This window comes from Canis lupus, chromosome 4 (genome assembly GCF_011100685.1).
Source record: "Canis lupus familiaris isolate Mischka breed German Shepherd chromosome 4, alternate assembly UU_Cfam_GSD_1.0, whole genome shotgun sequence".
NCBI classification, from domain to species: domain Eukaryota; kingdom Metazoa; phylum Chordata; class Mammalia; order Carnivora; family Canidae; genus Canis; species Canis lupus.
In genome coordinates this window covers 80326802-80345391 of record NC_049225.1, presented here as the reverse complement: position 1 = coordinate 80345391, position 18590 = coordinate 80326802, and the positions used below count along the sequence as shown (strand labels likewise).

General features: G+C 34.9%; 1 pseudogene; it reads right to left on the bottom strand.

Moving 5' to 3' along the window:
• Positions 1–14384: 14384 nt before the first annotated feature.
• LOC100684764 lies at positions 14385–18051 on the bottom strand (annotated as a pseudogene).
• Positions 18052–18590: the final 539 nt, after the last annotated feature.

Genomic DNA, 18590 nt, shown 5'->3' with positions numbered 1-18590 from the left:
GTTTAATTTAAAAATATCTGTTTGATGAAGTGCCTGGGTGGTGCAGTTGGTTGTGTTGGACTCTTGGTTTTGGCTCAGGTCATGATCTCAGGGTCCTGGGATCCAGTCCTGTGTCAGACTCCCCACTCAGTGTGGAGTCTGCTTGAGATTCTCTCTCCCTCTGCCCTTTCCACTTATGCTCTCTCTTTCTCTAAAATAAATAAATAAATCTTAAAAATATATATCTGCTTGATGGTAGGAATTAATAAGAACTTTGATCTTCATTTTACACCAAAGTCCAGATACCAGATTATGGGTTGCTGAAGCCCCATATTAGCTGCTTTCTGAAGGCTTCTGGGATATTATATAGCTGTTTCCTTTCTGTCACCCTTGTTTCTTCAACCTTGGGGTTAGAACTGTACTGTTGTGAAGAGCCCAGTGGTTCTGTGCTCTCCTTTGTGGCTTCCTGCCCCAGCCCACATGACTGTGTGGAATTGATTTGTTAAGCTTTCCTGAAATTACCTAATTAAAATGTGGACCTTGATTGATAAAGAATTCCACCTGGAATGAGTATTTAGTGTGTTTTTACTTCTTTTATATATGAAGCTCAGATATCATTTAAACCAAAGCAAAAAAAAAAAAAAAAGAGCTTTGTGTAGTTATAGACATCTCAAAAGTTTGAAAAGGATTTAAATATTCACTAAGAAAAACACTTTAATTTTTTATATAAATAAATAAGTAAAATATATAGTTACTTATTGTATGTATATATATTTTATATTTGTTAAATATGTTCAAATATGTTAAATTTTATATATAATACAAGTTAAATTTATATATGTGTATATATATATGTATATATATATATATATCTGTAGTGATGAAATTGTTTTATACCTATACTTCCCAGTATGATAGCTGCTAGCCACATAAAGCTATTGAGCACATGAAATGTGGCTAGTATGATATAGGAAACTGAAGTTTTACTTAATCCAATATTAAATTTAAACTAAAAAAATGTGCCTCATAGCTAATGGCTACTTTTTTGGACAGTGAAGCTTTAAAATCTTTCTGACTTAACAGTGTTTTCTGGATGGGTACCTGAAAAACTCCACCCTTTTTAACAGTTGATATTATTGGAGTTGTGCTAGGTGGATTTTCTTGTATTATTAATTGAATAATACCATTTCATAATCTGTATAACAAATCAGCATGGCAAAGTGCATCATGAGTGTTAAATACATATGTATATAAATAAATGCATGCATACATATATATGTATAGACATATATAATATATATAGCTATATAAAATTTTTTAAAATTATCAGAAAATACCATTTTTACAAGTAGAAATCTATACATGAAAATGATTAAAAATATATAAATCAGCACAAATAGCTTTCTAATTATTTTTTGTAATTGAGATACACTTGCCTACAACATTAAATTAGTTTCAATTGTATAATATTACGATTTTACATTTGTATATATTGCACAATGATCACCAGAATAAGTCTAGTTAACATCCATCACCACACGGGTTCATTTTGTTTTCTTGTGATGAGAACTTTTAAGGTCTATTCCCTTAGCAACTCTCAAAAATGTGAGATGATATTGTCATCTGTAGTCATCATGTTGTACATTATTATCCCAAACTTATTTATTTTACAACTAGAAATTTGTACCTTTAGATCACCTTCACCTGTTTTGTCTCCCACCCCCAACCACTTTTAAAAATTAAAAACATAGAAAATATCATTACTGGGGAAGAATTAATATATTCTTTCATGAAAGTATACAATATGTATCATAGAATTTTTAAACATTATTTATTTTAGAGAGAGAGAGCATGAGCAAGAGGGGCAGAAGTAGAAGAAGAGAGAATCTTATGCAGACTCTACACTGAGCATGAGCCCGCTGCAGGCTCAGTCTCACTACCCTGAGATCACGACCTGAGCTGAAAGTAAGAGTCAGACATTTAACAGACTGTGCCACATAGGTATCTGTATTAGAGTTTTAGAATGGCTATGGGATAATATAGAATATATCTATAATTTAATAATAAATAAAAGAAAGACAAAATAAAACCACCATCTTAAACAAATGTACTTAGAAAATGCCAAAATGCTATTACTCAATTCATGCATGCATGCACCAATTCATTCATTCTTTGACTCATCTAACAAATATCTATTTACTGCCTACTATACGTCAAGAAGATGAGTTAGAATTTTGCAATTCAGGGGGAAAAGATCGCCTTAGTTTAAAATTCTGAGGTAAATACAAGGTATAATACTGAAATATACACATATATGCACATATAAATATATAATTTAGTGATACGATGGAGACTCTATAATAGCCGATTATTCACAGGAGGTAGTAAAAGTATGAAAAAAACAGATATGATAGATTTTACTGTTGTTCATTAGTGTTTATTATTATTCAGACATTTTCTTCCTTCTGTACTGGGCTGGGCAAACAGGCATCTGGCTGAATTTGATGACCCTTGTGATAAATAAATAAACTTCTATCTTATTTAAGTTGCTGTGATGATTTTTCCCTTATTTTTAAGGAAAGCCTTAGTATATATGCTATTTGATAAAACATACAGTAAAGATAGGAATGAGGGGAAAAAGGAAAGTGAGGTCAAAGGCAGCCAGTGGTTTTAGGGGAAAAAAGTAAATATGAAATAATATTTTCATAAGACCAATAACAAATGTAGAAGAAGCATGCACATGGAAAGCTAGGTTTATTGAAAATGCACTCATGGTTCATTATTACTGATTACAACATTTGATTTAAAGACTTTAGTAGGCCAGTTAGTGTTTTAACAAGGTTTATACTAAGACTATTGCTATAAATATTTGACTTTTATGAAAAAGTCGGAGTTGTGAAGGAAGTGAATGTATTTAATGATTCAGAATTAATTCATATATACATTAAATCTAGAGTGTTGAAAAACCAAGAATGGAGAATAAGACTGCGAGCAACATAATGTCACTTGATGATGTAGGGGGAAAATTATATGACAACAGAAAAATATTATTTGGGAAAGTTTCTGCATTCTTAGAAAATGTATTATCTCCCATTTTAATGAAATGGTTCATTGGATTGTACAATACAGAAATTCTCTGCTGGGATAGCCTCAGAGGAAGTTGAGTCCTCAGGGAACCTATGTGAGCATTCATGATAATTATCAAGTTTTTCCCTTGAGCAAAGGAGAGAATTGTACCATGAACAAAGAGAGAAAGATAATAGGAGAAACAGAATTGTGGTCAACGGATATCATGAGTTCTTCATTAGCCATACTAATTTTGAGATACTTTTTGGTATTCAAATAAACTCATCAATTAGTGAAATATATGGTTTAAAAGAAGCAAACTGGTATTCATTCAGCCATAGGCAGGATGTCAGGAATTCTACAAAAAAAAAAAAAAAAAAAAGGAAAGAAAAAATAAATAAATAAAATGATGGTTATATGTTAAATGAAACATATAACCATTTGCTTGATATCTGTTGACAATATGATGTCCATGATTTTTGGGGGGAGAGGGGCTTGGAACTCAGGACCCTGAGATCAAGACCTAAGCTGAGATTAAGAGTGGGACACTTAATCAACTGAACCATGCAGGCACCCTGCCTGGTTTTTCTTTAAAATGCTCGAGTGGAGAAAGGAAGGTGGAGATACAGAATATTGACAGTTTGGGCAGCCCCGGGTGGCTCAGCGGTTTAGTGCCGCCTTCAGCTCAGTGCATGATCCTGGAGACCCAGGATCCAGTCCCATGTCCGGCTCCCTGCATGGAGCCTGCTTCTCCCTCTGTCTGTGTCTCTGCCTCTGTGTGTGTGTGTCTCTCATGAATAAAAAAAAAAAAAAAAAAATCTATTAAAATATTGACGGTTTATATAAAGATGTGTTACGGAACCATATAGGTTTCTTATATTGTTCTCTCTACCTTTGTGTACACCTAAAATGTTTCAAATGAAGTTAAAATTTATGTGCAAATAAATATTTCTAATAATGAGAATCTTTAAATGGTTTCACAGGACCTATTTCTATTATATTTGCTCATGATGTTATATACTACACTGACACATCAAATGCTTAAAATTTCCTGAATGATAATACTCTTCTGATCAAAATCAGACGTATAAATACTTTTGTTGTTAATGTTGTTCCAATATGAGCCTAACTTCCCAAAACTTTCTTCTGGATTGCTTGATCTCTAAAATTACATGATTGATTAAAACAGCACAAATATACTTCAAAACTGGATAAACAGCTATTAAACATAAAAGGGTTTTAAAATGAAGTTCTTAATGAGCTAAGATTGTATTTTTCATAATTAATACACATTTGGATAAATTCCATGTGTTGCGATGAGAGAATTTAGCAACAATTGTATTTCTACTTTTTTAAATGTTTCTATCGATCTAAAAGCTTAGTGATTTTGTTAACTTAAATAAGGACACAGGGAGTATCCTTTAGATATTGGAATTACTCATAAGTAAAAAAAAAATACAGTGTTCTTTTATCTACAACTATTTATAACGATCCATTAGCTGACAATGGATTTGATTTGTTCTTTAAATGTGTAGAAAACAAAGAATAGAAATCTAACTAAAAAGTTGAATTGCGATGGAGTCTTTAGGATTATTTTAACATCATAGGACCAGGATCAATCTCAGTCTCCTCCTAGAATAGTTAGTTATCCTAGAGGGGATCAGGTCGGTTTTGTTTGTTTTGATTGAATCCCAGGACCCTGTATGATAACAGCATTAAGGATTTGTGAGAGGTTTGCCTTTTTTATGTAAAACTAGAATGTGATCGTTTTGAAAGGAAAAAATGGGAATGGAAAATCTGCATCTTCTCAAAAAGACCATCTCATGCAGATTGATTTTAAGAGAAGCTTTCATTTCTGAAGTTGAAGTTATTAAAACTGCCCACACCCAGATTCCTCTTGAAGGCTTTTTGAATAAGCCGCATGAGCCATTTGACTTGTTTTGAAACCACTTCTCCAAAAGGTCTAGGGAATAGACATGAGAGGCAGTATACTCCATGCAGCAGCCCTGGAATTCTTTAATACCCCTCGTTGTCTATCATCACCTCGATTCTGTTCCACACACTTACTCATCTATCCTAATTCTCTACCTTCCCCAACCTCTAAGACCTTCTGTTGTGTTGTGTGCTGCCTATAACTGACAAGCTGTTATCAGCAATGCCCCTTCATATATTCTCACCTGTTCCCTGGACATTCCTCCTTCCCACCTCCTCTAACTGAAATCTGACAGTTCCCCGAGGACACCGTCTTCAGGGCAGATTTCCCAATGGGAAGCTGTTTATATTCTCTCACACTTCACCTGTGTTATGGGCTCTGTTAAAGTGTGGTAGATGCTCTCCTTTCTTCCTATTTTAGTGTCCAAACAGTTCCCCACTATTTTGTTAAAAAGTCTAACTCTCGTATCTTGTACCAACTATTCATTGCCTCGCTCTATGGTTTTTGTATTAGCATGTGGCATGTGTCAGGAAAATCACCTCTGGAGTGGAAATTCTGGCTGGGTTTTGTGCAATCAGGAGCTCTGCCATAGACTTTGCTTAAAGGCAGCAGGAGATATTGGCAGGCACCACAGCTCCAACCTCCAGCATACTCTCTTCTCTCCCAAAATTGTAAGCCAATCTCTGGCCTTGCCTCTGTGGCTTGGAATAGAAAAAGGTACTAGTCATACAACTTTTATAAAACTAGCTCCACTGATGGCTTCCTGGAGCTGATCAAACTGACCTTGGCTTCCACATCACTAGCAGTGGTCTTTTTCCTGATTTGAATATGGAGATCCATGTCTTAATCCAAAACATGGTTTATGCAAATATGCCTCAAGCCACTTTTGGCCTGAGTTGCCTCAGAAATTTTGCTTCCTTCTTTCAAATATATATAATCTGACATGAGTTATAAGCTCCTGCCTACAAACATTCTCCCTCACATAAAACACTAGTCTGTCATTTAACAAATTAAAACATATATATTAATGATAGCTATTACTAAGAAGGAGAGAGGTAACAACAAAGTTTTTAGCTCCTATAAATGTAGGTAAAATATCCCACCTAAAGAAGATTGCAGACCATTGGGTGGGAAGTACCTAAATTTAGGAGATTATTGCCGGTCTAGTATGCTGTGCTTACGACATAGAAAGGAATTGTGGGAGGAGTTATGGGAACCTATAGCAAGGGAATTTTACCTAGTTTAAGAAATCAAGGATCATTGAAATGATTTATAAAATTAGGTGTGAAAAATGAATGGGAGAAAGATTAGGGGATGAAAGGAAGTGGTTCTGAGCAAAGAACAATATATAAAAACATTCTGAATTGATTGACAGCTTGGCAGTTCACTGACCTTTAAAAAATTTCTATATTCTGGGAAAGCTAGTGACAGAAATTTCTTTGGGAGACTTTATGTATCTAATAATGCATTTTATAGAACTAATAAATATGAGAAATTGATAAAATAAAGGTTTTTTTTTAAAATTTATTTATTCATAGAGACACAGAGAGAGAGAGGCAGAGACACAGGCAGAGGGAGAAGCAGGCCCCATGCAGAGAGCCTCATGTTGGACTTGACCCAGGTCTTCAGGATCATGCCCTGGGCTGCAGGCAGCGCTAAACCACTGTGCCACCAGGGCTACCCCAATAAAGGTTATTTTAATCATTAGCAACAGTTAGGCATTCTTTTTTTTTTTTTTTTTTTTTTTTTAACATGTGTTGATTCATTTGAGAGAGAGAGAGAGAATGAGGAGAAGGAGAGGGAAACAAGCAGACACCCTACTGAGTGGGGAGTCCAACATGGGACTTGATCTCAAGACCCTGAGATCACGACCTGAACCTAAATCAAGGGCTGGATGCTTAACCAACTGAGCCACCCAAACACCCCAACAGTTAAACATTCTTAAAGATGGCTTTTTATCTCAGGGCACCTGGGTGGCTCAGTCGGTTAAACATCTGCCTTCAGCTCAGGTCATGATCCCAGGGTCCTGCGATGCAGCCCCATAGAGGGCTCTCTGCTTGATGGGGAGTCGACTTCTCCTCTGCCCATCTCCCTGATAGTGCTCTCCCTCACTGGTGCGCTCTCTCTCTCAAATAAATAAATAAAAATCTATTTAAAAATGGCTTTTTATCTCAAAACTAAGCACATAGGAGTCCAGAGCAGTGAACGTAAACAAAACAGAGGGCAAGATCCGCATCCTGGTAAACAACTGGAAGCAACAACTCTATTGATTATATTGTTGAAGTCATCTTCTTTAATCATGACTTTTAAGAATCTTACTCAGTTTCTACTTGAATATGAACACATAAGCATAATGTTATGAGGGTAAATTATAAATTGTGAAAATTACTGCATTCTTATTCTGGAACAGAAAGGCAAAAAATGCACTTAGTGAAGAGAAAATTAAACAAAAGAAACTTGTCTTTCAAAACATAGGCAAAATTCAAATGCACAAGTGCAAAGAAATAGTCCTGAGTTATCAGAAACAGGATGAATAGAGAGGGAAAAGTTCCATCAAAACACATTTCGAAGTGATATTCCTTTTTTTGTAAGATTTTCTACAAAATTGGCAATTAGCAACCCTTGTTTATTGTGCAACTGCAAGTCTATTTTAGTCTTGTTTGGAAGCCAGCCCAAAACTGGAATTGCATAGTTAAGATCCTTTAAAAGAAAAGTAAGATATTTTGATAACCTTGGAAAAGCATATGTTATGCTTCAGATGACTAGATTAAATGGCTTTTTATTTAAAGGGTTTATGAAAACAAAAATAAATGTTCCACAAAGTAACAGCCAAAAGGCAGATAGGGAACATTGGCATCTCGAGAAAGGATAGGCAAAATTATGGAGCACGTTTACATCTTGCAGTCGGCATGGAGCATTTTCTTAGTTTTCACATGCAAACTCAATGTTTCCCCAAACAGTGAGAGCACATCTAAATGAATAATACGTGAATGAATGTTTCTTAATTGCTAAAAGACTTTTTTGTTGTTGTTGTTCTCTAAAGTACAGGCTTAAGTTGAATAACACTTAGGCCCTTTCATGCTTGTTTTGCCTTCCCAGGTTGTTCTTCCAAAATTTCCCTACTCTTAAAATCTACTAGAGTCAGAAAAAAAGATAATCTCAAATGTATGTACTTTTAATTTTGGTAAAGGAAAACTGTTTCGTAACTTATGATCACATTTGCCTTCAGCCCGGTCTTCTTCATATTGCTTTTGAAATATTTTTATTGGGGATCCCTGGGTGGCGCAGCAGTTTGGCGCCTGCCTTTGGCCCAGGGCGCGATCCTGGAGACCCGGGATCGAATCCCACATCGGGCTCCCGGTGCATGGAGCTTGCTTCTCCTTCTGCCTATGTCTCTGCCTCTCTCTCTCTCTCTCTCTCTCTCTGTGACTATCATAAATAAATAAAAATTAAAAAAAAATATTTTTATTGTCATTAAACATAAATAAATAAATAAATAAATAAATAAATAAATAAATAAAGTAACTTGGGACCATAAAATATATACATGACTCTGTCTGGTATTTTTAGTCATGTCTGGAGGAACCAATTATATTTGTTCCTCAAATTAAAAAATGTAAATGGTGCTGAAGACAATATTACCAAAATATAGTAGGCTGCACTTTGCTTAAGCCTAAAAGCAAGGAGAAAATGGTTTTAAAAGTAACTGCATATGGGACGCTTGGGTGACTCAGTGGTTGAGCATCTGCCTTTGGCTCAGGGCATGACCTCGGGGTCCCGGGGTCAAGTCCCACGTCAGGCTCCCTGCAGGGAGCCTGCTTCTCCCTCTGCCTCTGTCTCTGCCTCTCTCTCTCTCTCTGTCTCTAATGAATAAATATTTTTTTAAAAAAGTAACTGCATATGTATGTTTTTAGCTAGTATTATGATTTGGGGACATAGCCAGCTTTATTTCACATGTGGTCATTGAAGTAGATGTCCTTTTACTCTAGCAACATCTATGCTGTTCTTCCTCTGCTTCACCTCATTTTTGTTTCTCATGCTCCAGTTTCATTATTAAGTATAAAGTTTTAATTTCAAAGTAATAATAACTCATTCTCTTCATTGAAATTTTGAAAAAATCCAAAAACTATTAAAAGGGGAAAAAAAGTGAGGTACTTCACTGATGATAAATATACATCCTAATTTTGGTAGACTTTTTTCAAATTAAGAAAAGAATGTGAACAAATCTTAAATGTACAGCTCCATGAAGTTTTCCAAAGTAAACTTGTCCTTGAAATCACATCTTCATTAAGACACACAATTACCAACATTCACATCCTCACTTGAGACTGTTCTAATCATTACTGCATCTGAGAAGAGCCAATATTTTTACTTTGAAATCTAAATTTTCCTACTTTTGAACTTTATTTAAATGGAATCATGCTCCAGGTTCATTTCTGTGCCTGGCATCTGGCTTCTTTCAATATCATTATCTTTATTGTTATTATTATCTGAATGCCATGCAATCAATAAATATTCAAGTCACTTTACCATTTGCCTTTTATAAATTATGCTACTCTAAACATGCTTGAGTAAGTTGGTAATGTGTACTCATTTCTTTTGGAGAAATATGTGGATGAATCATAGCTATTTCCATGTTTGTTTTTTAAAATACTGCCAAATGATTTTCCAAAGCAGATGTCCCAACTCAGACTCTAACCACCTGTGAAAGGAGGATTTCAGTGGCTTTATACCTTGATCAGTACTCGGTAATACCTATTGTCGATATGTCAGTATTTGCCTCTTCCAATTTAGCCATTTTGGTAGTATGGTAATTATGTGTAGTATGTAAGTTTTCAACCCTATATAGTTTTGTTTTTTTGAGGACTAATTATGTAACTATGTTGTTACATGGTATTTACCCAGTACCATTTATTAAAAATGTCTTAATCTACCCAGTGTCCTGTAAAGTCGCTTTGTCAAATTCAGAGTCCTTAGACCTGTTTTGAATTTAATATATCATTTTTTTGTTCTATAGTCAGTCTTGAACCACTACCAAAATGTCTTAATTATTGGAGCTTTATAGTAATTTTTGGCATCTTGTAGTTTAGGTCCTAAACTACTGAAAATTGTTTCAACTACATTTTGGTCCTTTGCATTTCTATGAATTTTTAATAAGTTGCTCGATTGTTTTTAAAGAAAAAAAAAATAAACTTCTGTTTTTTAACTGGATGCCAGACATTTTGTATGAAAAAAATTTGGAAGCTATAAATGCTGTTACACCATACAGGAAGTATTCACTTCATCTCTGATAATCAGCATGGGAACAGATCACTTATAAATAATCAGCATCTGTACCTAATCAAGGCAGATTTGTAGACTAAAGACACATTACTTAATCTGGTTTACTCCAGTCTTTAGATGTAGCTGTCATCTCAACTTGGAGCCTTGTTTTGACTTTCTAGCTTATCCTTGACTGACACAGAACTTAGATTTTGCATTACCTTGGTGCTAGAATACTTAAAAAAAAAAAAAAAAATCACTGAGTTAAAACCATTAATTGGAAAAAGAGAGTGTTCTGTGGAGGTCTCTCTGTATGTCATGTCCTTTCTCTCTGGCACTTTGGTCCCTAATATTCTGACTGTTTTTATAATCCTAAAATGCAGTTTTTGTGGCCACAAGTCCATGAGATAGTCTAAAGCACTTGTTCACCCTTATGCCACACTTCTTAGACTTTTTGCCCTGAGCCAAGCACCACCAAATACTCCGGTAGGAAAGCAGGTGCAGAAAGTTGAACTTGACTAACATAAATAATAATCCTTTCCACATCTAGTTCTTCAAATCCTGGCTGGCTCAGCATATCTCATGTATCTTCAAATAGGAGACTGTTGTTTGCTCTTGTTGTTCATGTTTAATCTGCTTTTCTAATTCTCATTGGTACTATTTTTTGGCTACAAGCTATTTGATAACAGTGAAAATGACAAATGTCTCATCTTTTCAAACGGAATATATAATTTGCAAAATTTGGAGGACAGTATAATATATGGCAAGTGAGTTTTGCAGATTTCACCAATAAAAATTCAGCCTGTATGATACTGAACTTCTTAGATATTTCCTTCACTCTTAAATTTTTTTAAAGTACAATATATATTTTTGAATCCTACTCTGCTCTAAGAATATACATCTTCCAGACTTGTTTTCTGATTTGTTTTAGGTTTAAGAATCCTGGTTTTATTTTACCAATATTTTTACTGCTTCATTTGTAGCTCTTCACTTCCGGGGTTCTGGTTATTTGTAAATTCGTGTCTGCTCTGAATTATATGTGCCTATCACTGTCTCTCATACCATCTTTATCCTTTCCTTTTCTCTACATTTTAAAAGTATATTTCTCATTTGGTTTATACATTAGCTATATCTAATTTTTCCAAGATGGAAATTTTGTCATTGATTGTACCTAGTCAGTGTCATTTTTATAACATTTTAGATGTTCATGTGTATTTTTCTCATGACTCACTAGTTTTTCTTTCTTAAAACACACTAGTTGTGTTTTGTTTTTTAGGATACATTTAATTTTCAAAACAGATCCCTTTTTAACAAGTTCTTCAAATTTCTGCAATAAATATGTCCTGTAGATTTTCCTTGTATGTTTATGTCACTATTTTTTATGATACTGAACGTTCAAATGACATGATATTTAAGGTTTATTTTCTATTTACTATTCTTGTAACACAAGTATATGCATATATATTTTTCTTTGATTTTTTTTACTGTCAATCTGAGTGCACGCTGTCTTTTGACATTTTAAACTGAAGTAGATGCATATAATCCAAAATTATTTTCTAGCCATTGTAAAACTCTATGTGTGTGTGTGAGAGAGAATAATCTAAACATGTTAAAATTCATCAATAGATGGATAGTGCAGAAACAACCACAATAATTTAATTTTTAAACCACTTTATTGAGATGTTTGACATGTAAAAACCATGTATTTAATGTGTATAGTTAGATGAGTTAGATCAACAGAATTATTTATCTCACATTACTGTAACTGTATCCTTTGACCATCAGCTCCCCATTTCCCATTTGGCAACACCTTTCTACTCTTTGCTTCTATGAATGTGATTATATTAGATTACACACATAAGTGAAATATATTATTTTGTCGTTCTGTGTCTGGCTTATTTCACTTGGCATAATGACCTCCAGATGTATCCATATGGTTGCAATGACAGGATTTCCTTCTTTTTTGAAGCTAAATAATATTCCATTGTATTTATACACTGTATTTTATTTATATATTCATCTGTCAAGGTACATTTAGATTGTTTCCATAGCTTAGATATTGTGAATAAAGCTGAAATGAACCTGAGAGTGTAGGTATATCTTTGAGATCTTGATTTTAATTGCTGTGTAATTATTAATATGTTGAAATATAAGAAAATTTAACTGGTAAAATTCTACATTTTTCTCTTTTTATAGTTCAATAGCATTATGTTAGTACTATGGTTATTTTAGCTATACATTTTTACTAGCTATAGTAAACATCTTTAAAAATATGGAGTTAAATCAACTGCAAATATTATTTAATGAGGGACCTCTGTATATTATTATACATATACTTTTAATATTTAGAATATGTAAATATAAAAAATTATAGTCACTGCAAAGTGTACTTCCATTTTCCTATGATTAGATGATTGTTTAAATTAGTCATATAAATTTCAAAACTAAGGTGATACAGTGAAATTATATCTTTTTACTACCAGATAAAATTCCAGCATTTATAGAACAAATATTTGGAAGAAATGGAAATAAATAGCACATCTGTAAACATGTAATTTTTATTTTATTTTAAAAATTACAAGGATAATATTAGACTACTTAAATGCCAGTGAAAGATAAATGTTGAGGAAAGTGGCTAAGGTCCTGGAGCAACATGCTGGTCAGCCTTAAATTACAACATTAGCTCTTACTAAATCAAGACTACCTGCCTCAACTCCTTTAATTCCTCTTTTTTTTTGTTCCTTCTTCATTACAGGCATTCATTCCTCTTTCATACTCTGTAAGCCTACATCCAAAGATCCTAGATTACAGATAAGCCTTCAAGAACTGAAGACTTATCTTGTCACCCTAATGGTGACTAGTTTACTCTGAACAGTGGTGTGTCTCATTTATAAATTCAACTTATCAGACTCCTTTAGCCCCCAAAACATACATTGTTGATTGGAAACATGGTAATAATTGATGATTTAATTGTTTTATATTCAGTATACAGAATAGCAGCAGTTCTAAGAAATAATTTACTTCTCTATCTCTGGAGATTAAAAAAATCATTTAGAAGCTATTAGCTTAAATTGAGAGAGACTGAGAGAAAGAGAGAGAGAAAGGAAAAGAAGGGGAATATAGGCAATAAGTGCAGAATAAAGAAAGGAGAAAAGCAGAAGGAAATTGAAAGACAGACAAGTCTCAAATGAAAATATAGTGGTACAAGCAGAAATTTAAGATTGAATCTTGAGTCTCTTGAAGAATGAAAAGAGGAAGTATTTTCATATATCTTTATGTTAATTTTATAAAGTATTTTTATTTTTTAGCTCTCTTATCAGTGAAGGCTATTTAGAAAAATATGTCATTCCCATGGCCAACCTCAGCGTAGCATGTAAGAGCATTACCAAAGGTCCAGTATATAAAGAAAGGAATGACTTCTGGCCATATTTGCATTTTACCAAACCCGCTCTATCTTACTTGGAAGTTCTTCATGTCCCCACAGCCCTTAATTTGAACAAAAATGTGTTCCTCCAGGAGGGCATCTGAGTCTGCTTTCCAAAATTTTACTCAGGTTCTGACCAACAATGACATCAATCTTAGATTATACTTAACCTCTCCAAATAGTGGTCATGTGTAATACTAAATGTGAAGGAACATACAATTTACCATATTTGTTTTTTTTTTAATTTTTAAAGATTTTATTTATTTATTCATGAGAGATGCAGAGAGAGAGGCAGAGACGCAGGCAGGGGGAGAAGCAGGTTCCATGCAGGGAGCCCGATGTGGGACTCGATCCCTGGACCCCAGGATCATGCCCCGGAGTCAAAGGCAGACGCTCAACCGCTGAGCCACCCAGGCGTCCCATTACTATATTTATTATACAGTATTTCAAACTGATTAAAGTCACTGGGAATATTGTAGTTATTGTTGTTTATTTTTTTTTTTTCATTTAAGACAGGAAATACTTTATTCAAAGCCACCAGGGAAATGGACAGCTTGGGTCTGTAACAAAGTGGTGTGTTTTAAAGCATAGGATAGTGACTGTATATGAGCATATATATACACTGCTACATACAAATTAACTGATCAGAACATAATTTTTCAATGTTTAACACAGAATAAGCTTCCTTGTAAAAGCAGGACCTTTGTGGCGTTTTTAACTTTAGCATACCTCTTCTTCTTCACCTGCTCCTTTGACAGAATCCACATTAACTTCCTCATAATCCTCAAGGGCGGCCATTTCCTCACGGGCCTCAGAAACCTTTCCACCTCCATGACTTCACCCATATACCAGTGAGCAAAGGCATGCTTGGCGTGCATCAGGGCAAACTTGTGGTTCAGGCAAGCCCAGGCCTCAGCAGTGGCAGCAGTGTTGCTCACCATGCACACAACTGTACTTTGCCCAGGTCTCCACCAGATACCACGGTGGGAGGTTGGTAATTAACGCCAATTTCGAAGCCTGTAGAGCACCAGTCCACAAACTATATGGCCTTGATGGTAACCACAGCAGCACTGACATCTTTGGGAACCACATCACCACAGCACAAGCAGCAAGCCATGTGTTTGCCATGTTGAGGGTCACATTTCACCATCTGGTTGGCTTGCTTAAAGCATCCATTGGTGATCTCTGCTACAGAGAGCTATTCATGGTAGGCTTTCTCAGCAGAGATAACAGGTGCATATGTGGCCAGAGGGAAGGATAGGCCACCAGGTTGGTCTGGAGTTCTGTCAGACAAATATTCATGGCTCCATCAAATCTGAGGAAAGCAGTGATGGAGGACATAATCTGACCTATCAACCTATTTAGGTTAGGGTAGGTTGGGCATTCAATATTGTGGTTCCTATGACAGATGTCATAGATGACCTCATTGTTTACCATGAAGGCACAATAACAGTGCTCCAGGGTGGTGTGAGTAGTAAGGATGGAGTTGTAGAGCTCAACTACAGATGTGGGAACCCGGAGGCCTGGGTAAATGAAGAATTCCAGTCTGGACTTGCTCCATGATTGACAGGGGGGTGAACCCAGAACTAGTTCCCCCTGTAAAGTTATGGAAAACCAAGAAGCCCTGAAAACCCGTGCACTGGTTGGCTAGTTTCTGAATTCAGTCCAAGACAAAGTCAAAGATCTCCTTGTTGATTGTGTAGTGCCCTCTGGCATAGTTATTGGCAGTATCTTCCTTGCCCATGATGAGCTGCCCAGGGTGGAAAAGCTGGGGGTAGGTGTCAGTGCGAACTTCATCAGTGACCGTGGATTCCAGATCTATAAACACTGCCCTGGGCACGTGTGTGCCAGCACCTGTCTCACTGAAGAGGATATTGAAGGAGTGTTCTCCTTCCCCAGTGGTCTTGTCACTTGACATCTGACCATTAATTAGACTGAATGCCATGTTCCAGGCACTAAAGCTTCCAACTGGCATTGCCAATCTGGACACCAGCCTGGAGATGGAGATGCATTCACACATGGTTGTTGTTTTGCCCCTGCCAAGGAGTTGGTGGTGAGGAAAAGGAGAGGTTGTTGCTTCTTACAGCATGACTCTCAGACAGTCGATTTAAGAGAACCTGCTAGAGAATATTTCCATGGAAAACTATCTTTCTTCTAGCTTAAGGAATAAATATTACAAATAAAATAAATCCCTTTGTCTTGATGGACACATTTCTTCCCTATGAAGATATATGATCACTATACTGATTTTGAGATTTATCATTCCCATACAAGTTTTATATAGTTCATATATATCCTATCTTTGTATTTTTACTGACACAAAATTGTTCTGTCAATATATATTAATTGCAAAACACTCTAAGTATATTTTTACAGGTCTCTTTATTCCCTAACCTCTGTGATTGTTGTGTTAATCCATATTGATAATGTATATGTGGTGCATTGATCACTAGATGATTGCTATCGTATTCTATTTTATATGAATACACCATGCTTTGCGGAATGCTCTGTGGATGGATATTGTTGTGCAATGATTATACATGGTGTGTATCTATAATTTTAAAAACAAATGAACAGTTTATACTTGTTGAATTAATTAGAACTAGATAATCTGTTATTGTTAATGTGTTAGGCATCATCTTTTCAAATAAAACCTGCCTCCTATATAACCATAGATTAGGATAATGAATACATATGTAGAAACTCATTGCAAAACCCAAGGTCACACAGATTTTCTCCAGATATTTTATAGTTTTACATTTTATTTTAAAGTTTATGATAAAAAAATAAGGTTTATGATCTACTTTGAATTAATTTTCATTTTTTAAAATTCATTTTTGTATAAGGTGTGAGATGAGGCCTGAAACATTTTGCATTCAGAAAACCACTACCATTCCACTACCATTAGTTGAGAGATTCAGATTCTTCATTGAATTACCTTTGCATTTTTATAATGAATCAAGTCACTCTGTTGGTGTGGATTATTTTGGGTCTTATTCTGTTCCATTGATCTATGTATTTATTCTTTCACTAATACAGCCCTGTCTTCATAGAGTAGTTTATAGTAAACATAGTAAAATATGGTAGTATGGCTTTTCCAACTTTGTTCTTTTCAGAATTGTTTGGAGGTATTATAGTTCCTTTTTCTTCTGAATAAAATTTGAATCCACCTTGCAATGTCTTTGATTTTTCCGGGGGTATTTCTCCTTCAGGAGCAGACAATTACCTTCTCATAGCATCTTTACATAGTCTTTATGTACATATCCTCTCTCTCCTTTTAAGATCTGAAGTCCTGTTGAATTAGGACACCACTTTTATTACCTCATCTACCTTTCTACTTAAAGACCCTGTTCCCAAATGTAATCATATTAGAGGTTAGGGTTTCAATGTATGAATTTTGGGGAGACATAGTTTAGTCCATAATAGTGAGAGACTATTCAGTCTCCCACCAATAAGTAAGATGTTAGCTATACATTTTTAAGAAATCCACTTTATTAGGTAGAACAAGGAAAACATTCTTATTTTCCTAAGAGACTTTTATCAGGAGTGGTTGCCGAATATAGTTGAATAACTTTTCTTCATCTATTGGAATGATCAAACGGTATTTCTTATTTTTCTGTTAATGTGATGAATTTTACAGGTTGATTTTTGCATGTTGAACAACTTTTGTATTTCTAGGATGAACTCTACTCAGAATGTATTATCATTTTATAAATTACTGGATTCAATTGGATAATATATCTTGAGGATACTTATAGCTGTGTTCATGAAGGATATTGGTCTACAGATTCCCTTTTTCCAATGTTTTTATTTGGTTTTGATGTTTCATACTCCCCCTGTACAGTAGTTCTAAGAATCTCCACGTAGTAGTATCCAATGACTAGAGCAGACCTCTCTCTTAGTAATTTGCTGCTAACTAAGAGAACAGATCAGCACTGAAGGATGCCATCTGTGATTAGGTTACAGAAGATTATGGCGTCCATGATGCTAATAGACTCATTTATTCCTTATTTTGGTGAAGCAGACTGTCATGTGGGAGAGTCACATTTCACAAGCACTAAGGGTGGCCTCTAATAATTCTTTTTTTTTTTTTGCCTCTAAAATTCTAATGAAAATCTTATTGTCAATTTTACAAGTTGACAATAAAGGGGAAAATAAATAGGGAAGGAAAAGTTAATAAAATCCTGAAGAATCATGATGGGGTGCCTGGGTGACTCTGTGAGTTAAGCAGGCCGACTCTTGATTTCAGCTTAGGTCATGATCTCAGGGTCCTGGGATCAGCAGGCCCTGTGCTCAGTGGGGAGTCTACTTGAGGATTCTCTCTCTCCCTCACCCTCTGCCCCTTCCACCACTTTCGCACACGTACATGCACGCTCGCTCTCTCTCTAAAATAAGTAAATCTTTAAAAATATATATTCATGGCAGTCACATTTTGAAAAATATGAGAGATACACATTTATGAATATATAAATTTAACATATAATAAATTTAGCTTTTTGAATCACTCATTGGACAGTAGCGATAAGCAGTGCTTTTTATTTAACCCATTGCCTAAACAATTTAAACAATTTCAAAAGCTTCATATAACGGTAACATACTTATAGATCAAACCTAAAAAATGTATTAAAAAGAGGAATGGTGGTGTCTTGGGAAAGTTTTCTTGGTGTGACACCAAGCAAAAATTGTAGATTATAAACTCTCACTGGAGAATAGTTTCCATTTAAAAAGAAGAAGAAGAAGAAGAAGAAGAAGAAGAAGAAGAAGAAGAAGAAGAAGAAGAAGAAGAAGAAGAGAAGAAGAGGAGGAGGAGGAGGAAGAAGAAAAAGAAGAAAAAGAAGAAGAAGAAGGAGCTACATGTCAAATTTACGTGATTATTTTCATACATGTTAAAAGAAAATAATGTTCATAGCCAACAAATAAATAACA